The sequence below is a fragment of the Rattus norvegicus genome, chromosome 11 (genome assembly GCF_036323735.1).
Source record: "Rattus norvegicus strain BN/NHsdMcwi chromosome 11, GRCr8, whole genome shotgun sequence".
NCBI classification, from domain to species: domain Eukaryota; kingdom Metazoa; phylum Chordata; class Mammalia; order Rodentia; family Muridae; genus Rattus; species Rattus norvegicus.
In genome coordinates, this window is record NC_086029.1 from 69,783,857 (window position 1) to 69,790,377 (window position 6,521).

Genomic DNA, 6,521 nt, shown 5'->3' on the forward strand with positions numbered 1-6,521 from the left:
AAGCCCAGTTTGCTGTACTGCTTTCTACTACCTGAAAGGCTCATGAGGTCTACTTTCTGGTAGGTTGTTTCTCCACCATTGGTGAAATGAGCCAATTTAAACCAGATTAAATTATATCAAAAGCAGGTTCATTGGGAAGTTGCTCTTAGTTGGTGAGTTCACTGGCCCCAAAGACCAAGGCCAGGGAAGTTGCCATGGTGGTAAGGGAAGGGGAGGTAAAGAGAGAAAGGGTAGAGAGAGGAGGAAGAGGAGCAGAGGAAGAGGAGAGGAGGAGGAGGAGGAGGAGGAAGTGGAGAGGAGGAGGAGGAGGAGGCAGAGAAGGTGGAGAAGAAGAATGATGTCTAGATTATATAGGGAGGAGTCTATGGGAGAAGGGCAGCCCAGACCCTAGGCGGGGAAGTTCAGGGTTGGGGGTAGGGTATGCCAGCTAGGGACTGAGGGATGTTGGGAGAACCTGGAGGCCAGGTCTGTTTTGGTATGCATCTCGGTCACTTGTCCTGGGGTCTGAAACCAAACTCTTTCTACCTGCTGCCTTTCTTTTCCTTCCTATACTTTTAATATGCTGTAGCCAAATGGTTCTCAGCCTTCCTAATGCTGTGACACTTTAGTACAGTTCCTCAAGTGGTGGTGACCCCCCAAGTGAAGGACCCTAGGGGCCTTGGGGCAAGGCTGGGCCAGGTTCCAACTCTCTGCCCCAGATGGATGCTAGGCCAAGTTCTATCTCCACCCACAGGAACATTCTTGAGTAGAAAATTCTCAGAATGTACTGACAGGCTTGCTAGCTAATAGATTTAAAGGTCAATATGCTTAGCCAATAAGTTTGAACTGTAACCTTGCTTGGTGTAACCTGTGTGCCCTAAAAAGTATAAAAACTGCTTGTAATAGCCATTCGGGGTCACCTTCTAGTCACTTGCCTTGAGAGACTAATTGAAAATAAACCTCTTGCTTTTGCATCAACCTGCACCTCAGTGTCTCACTCAGGGGCATTTCAAAGTAAAGACCACTGACACAACCTTACACAACCATAAAATTATTTTCATTGCTACTTCATAACTGTAATTTTGCTACTATTGTGAAACATGGTGCCAATATCTGTATTTTCCTGGATGTGTTTTCCTGACATTGCCTGTGAAAGTGTCATTTGGCACTCCCAGAAGGGTCTTGACCAACAGGTTGAGAACCACTGATAATGAATGAGAAGGTTAGACTGATTCCATGACAGGTTTCAAATTGGCAGTTCAGGACTAGACAAGTCCAGGCAAGTCCTATCCTCAGAAGCTGCCCTACCATCTGGCCTGAGGCAAGGACAATGGGTCAACAACAGTTTCCAGATTTCCTCAGCTACTTCCTCAGCAACGGTCTCCAGCCTCCCATGCCCTAGTCATGGAATGTTCCTAGGAATGGAGTAAGATAAAGGTCATCTATCCCAGAATCCCCTAATGTGCTTTAACTCAGGTCTGTGAGCTCACTTGGTTATTTCTCTATCTTGGTAATAGGAGGCCCCAGCATGCTGGACTTAGGCAGAACAAAACACTCTTTGTGTTTACATACTATTTGAGTCCAGGGTATCATTCTTCGGTGAATCATGGACCCTTCCAATATAAACTAGATGCATATGATTTTTAAAAATTAGGTCCAAAGGCCTAATTATAATTATAGTTGTTCTATAGAAAAACAACCAATGGTGCCAAGTGGAAACTTGACCCACAGTGGAAGATAAACAGATACAAGGACAAAAGCATCAGATTGCTTTCTGGGCTGTCATGAATGTTGTAGTCCTCACACGGCCGAGGTTGCTATGAAATAGAGCTTAGTATCACAAAGCCAGTCAATGTAGGGTTGTATTGAGTATGGAAGAAAACTCTAGAACCCACAGACTTCTCCCAGTAATCTGAACTAGCAATAGTGGCCTCTAAAAACAAAAAAACAAAAAACAAAAAACCAAACAAGCAAAAAACTGGCTCATTCCTATCTTCCCTGGGTAGTACAGAGGGATGGGGGATTTGTAAGAGTCGTGTGGTTAGGCCAGGTATGAAGGACTCCATGAACAGGATTGCCGACACAGAGCAAAGTGGTTTTTAGGGCTTTTGCTTGTTTGTTTGTTTGTTTGTTTTGCTGTTTGTTGTTGTTTAAAACAAAAACAGGGAAATTACGCTGTAACCTCAAGAGGTTTGGAAGTCAAAGAGTACTGGGATCACACCCAAGCTTGGGCAGTGAGTAGGTATTTGGTTTCAGATCCCAGGACAGGGACTAAGGTGCATATTTTACATACCAAAGCAGACCTGTCCTCCTGGTTCTCCCAGCATCCCTCAGTCCCTAGCCGGCCTACCCCAGCCCCAACTTTGAACTTTCCATCCTAGGGTCTGGGCTGCCCTTCCCCCAGAGGATCTTCCTCATATAATCTATACTTTTTGCTCTCTCTCTCTCTCTCTCTCTCTCTCTCTCTCTCTCTCTCTCTCTCTCTCTCTCCCTCCCTCCCTCCCTCCCTCTCTCCCTCCCTTCCCAACTCTGGCTGTTTCAGAATTACTTAGAGAAACCACCACAGAATTAACTGAGTCTCATTTGCCAAGCAAATCTTTGTGCATCCAGGCATAAGAACGAATGCTAAGGACCAGGAAGAACCAAGGGTTTGTATGAAATACATAGGTTCTCCTATATAATAGACGATTTCACTCACAAAACTACAGCTCTTCTTTAACACATGAAACCCAATAATTGTGCTATGAATCTAGGCATGCTTCCATGCATCATAAGTCCCAGCAATCCAAGAGGCTGAGGGAGAAATATTTTCTGAGCCCAAGAATTCAAGACCAGCCTCTGTAACACAGCAAGAACCGTCTTTAAATAATAGGATCAAAGGCAGTTCTCACGCCTTTTGGGTTACTGGGATGGAGCCCAGGCCATCTGGCTTGCATTGTCTACCCAGTAGCAAATGCCTTTGAGTGCCATCTCACTGGTCCAGAAATAAGTTTTACCTAGGACAACATCCTACCCAGTAAAGGGTACACATTTACAAAATCTGCTCCAACAATATTAGAAAAGTCCCTTAAGGTATTGGCCAGGCTGGAACTGGGAAATGTTGGCTTCTGGGCTAGTCTAACGGGTTTAAGTTGGGAGACGTTAAGTATTTAATAACTCTGCCCTCATATTCTCATCTTAGAAATGTGGTGCCTACTTCACGGGCCTGAGGTTAGTAGAGAACAGCTAGAGAGTCAAAGCAGTAAAGCTGGGAATGGTGGCTCCAGCGGAAGGCCACACAGCTAAGAGTATATAGGCGGAACCAACTGGACTCAGGGGCTCTAAAAAGCAAGAAGAGAACACAAGGATGGTGAAGGGGAGGTAGAGCTGTGCCTGGGAAGAGTTGGGGGAGGGTTGAAGATAATCTAAAATCCTGATGATTGAAATTTTGAGAGAATAGAGAGAGTGGTTACTGACACAGAGCCATGGGGTGTGTAAATACCTGAGGTTATTAATATCAGATCAAATAAGTGAAGATGGGGCATTTTAAGACATGGCCAACCATCTTCCACCCCAACGGTTCGGGTAAGCGAGTGGCATATCCCATCCTGTAACTACTACCGCATTTTGAACTAAGCTCAAACCTCTCTTTCCAGCTCAGATCCATTTGCCTTTTCTTCTTTCTCTTGAGAATGCAAGGAACACAGACTGCAGCCATTCAAATAACTACAGCTTGCCCTGGCTTTCCCTCAGACATTCTTTCTTGGATGCAGCACCCCAGTTCTTTCAAGTAGGCCTCCATGACCATGAAAATCTGAACGTTTTCCAAACTTATAATAATTAAATGAATTAATTGCCAATGCATTAGATAGCTTCTCAAAAATTTTGCCTTCCTAGATTTGTTTAAAACCTCCTTTTCTGAACAAGTGCCAAAAGAGAGGGACCATCAGTTTACCTGATCTCCTCACTGGCTGGAGACATTCACTACATTCCTCTAAGGCAGGCTAAGGTCTCATCTTTGGAGGGGACAGACAGAATTGTGGTATGTTGACTCATCTAAATCAGTATATAACAATGAGATTGAGTAATCCTTGTTTCTGTGTTCTCTCCCACATCCTCCTTAATAGACAACCAGTGCAGACTGACTAGGTTTAGAAATCTATTTGCAGAATGATTGTTAAGTTTCCCTTTATGAGATTCAAGCTTATTGATTCAGTCTATAGCCAATTCTTTTAACCACCTCACTAATTAGACTGTCCAGTTCTGAGTTAACCCTAAGAAAATGTACAGAGTAAAAGTTCTCAATGGCACTGAGGGGATGGCTGGAAGCCAGACAGGACTCCACAAGGGAGTGTTGCTCAAACTTGTTCACCAGAGTCCAGGAGCCAACCCTCACTCCCCAAATCTCAAACAATCTCTTCAGGGTGCTGGAGCTCATCACAGTTAATGGCCAGTAATCGATGTAGGAAACTGACTCAATTTTGACTTTACTTAGTGAAATATAGTGGTAGAAAAATAATAATAGCTTGCGGTGGGGTCTTTTTGTTTGTTGGCTTGCTTGCTTGCTTGGTTCTTATCTGATGGCAAACACAGTTCTTAACATTTCTGCACACATTATCTTACATTCTTAAAGCACAAGGCAGATGCTAATATTCTAACTTTGCAAGTGAGAAAGAAGAGCAGTCAGACATTGAATCCTTTCCTGTCCACCCCCTCATGCCATCAATTTCCAAGACCTGTTGCCAGATGTCCAGCTATGAAGACTTCTGAATTCACCCTTGTCCTCACCCCTTCAAGTACCAGGCTCACTGTCCCTGTCACCTTGGATTGCCTCTGACCCTACTCTGTTTCTCTAATCCATTTTATCTTTACATTTTCTTTCCATGGGAGCTGGAGATGAGATATGCCCCAGTGGTCAAGAGCACTGGCTGCTATTCCAGAATACCAGGGTTCAGTTCCCAGCACTCCTGTGGCGTTCACAACCACCTCTACTCCAGCTCCAGGGGAGCCAATGCCTTCTTAGAACCTCCATGAGCACAGTACGCATGTGGTACACAGACATACATTCAAACAAAGGCATACACATAGAACAAGAATAAACAAAACCTTTACAATCTTAGCTTTCTGTTACATTTATTTATATCTTATTTGTGGGTAGGTGGGTACACGTGTGGCGATCACAACTTTGTAGATGTTCTTTCCTTCCACCATGAGGGCGACAGGGATGGGACATGGGTTGTCAGGCTTAGTGGCGGGTGCCTTAACCCACTGAGCCAACTCGCCATCTTCTAATCTGCTTTCTGCCTTGCCCTTTGGGTTCCTGAAAGAGCTGTCAGAATGCCACTCTTGTTCACAGTGTTGACTGACTGTTGCCATCTCAGGAGGATGCAATACAAACCTTCATCATGGCATAACAGCCCTTTGTGGTGGGGTTGCTGGTCACTGCAGCATTTCACACCCCACTTTTTGCTCCTACTTCCCTTTAGCCCCTTTCCCCTACTGTCTTACTAAGCAGGCAAGTAAGACTGCTCATGACTAACGCATAAACTGTATACTGGCTTCCTACTGCCTTTTCCCATTACCAGCATTCCACCACACTCCTGAGACACTTGGCCTGCATTAACATGAACCCCAGGAAGCAAACACAGCCTTTTTTTTAGAGATAAGGAAAATAGTGTAGAAGGTCGCACTTGACAAGACTCACAGCTAAGGGTGGGTAGTATGGCTTTGTTGACCCAGGTACATTTCCAGTAGGTTTTTCTCTTCTCTCTGTGGTGACCTAACTTCTCTAGCTATCTGGTTGCTTCTCAATCTGCACCACAAGTTCCTCGAAGGCAGAGGTTGTGCATGCGTCTAAACCTCACTGGTTGCTTCAAATGCTTGCGTTGATCTACCAAAGGAGAACCAGGAAAGTGCTCCAGGGAAACTAGACCATTTGAGTTCCACCTAAAAGGGGTTCACTGCTCTCTAGGTCGCTACCAGACTTGGAGACTGGTGGGGGCAGCCAAGACCAGGCAAGGGGCCCACTTACCAGAGATGTTCACCACAGCAGCTGGTTTCTAGTCACACCTGCCCAAGGACTCCGTTTACTGCGGTTGCCACAGCAACGCCACTCCCACCGCCTCCTGGTAGTGATGTGGGGGAGGGGGAACAACAGGCTCTTAAGCGCATGCGCAGCGTGCCCCAAGGCTTTGCCTAAACTGAGATGCTGCTAGAGAGAGAGAGTTGTCTGCCCTGGGGACCCACCTCCCTCTAGGAAACAGAAGCCTAGCATTCCAACAGTTTATGAACCAAATGACTGAGCATTTGGGTACTTGCCCAACTTTCCAAGCCGGCCAAGGGTCCTAACGCAATTATTTGCCAACTAAAAACAAAACTTTTAAAATGGTGTGGCCTTGGCTACAGAAGATTGCTTCTCTGCTACATCAACATCAAAGAGCATTTTCAGTGGGTTTTAAAGGGTAAATAAGGGTCTCTGCTGTGAATTCTTGCTGTAGGAGTTGGGCACGTACAAAACAGAGGCTTGACTTTTGGGGGTTTATTTTTAATCTGTAACGTATGTA

At 45.2% G+C, this 6,521-nt stretch overlaps 1 protein-coding gene across 2 annotated transcripts in view; it reads right to left on the minus strand.

Moving 5' to 3' along the window:
- The window catches only part of Cfap44 (cilia and flagella associated protein 44), an 85,002-nt gene extending 78,860 nt beyond the window's left edge, over positions 1 to 6,142 (minus strand). Inside the window, exon 1 of one of the 2 annotated variants that reach the window (XM_063270671.1) lies at positions 5,990 to 6,142. The gene's annotated coding sequence lies outside the window, so the exon portion shown is untranslated. The remainder of the gene's footprint in view (positions 1 to 5,989) is intronic. The other variant, NM_001134590.2, reaches the window with a different exon arrangement.
- Between the last annotated feature and the right edge of the window lie 379 nt (positions 6,143 to 6,521).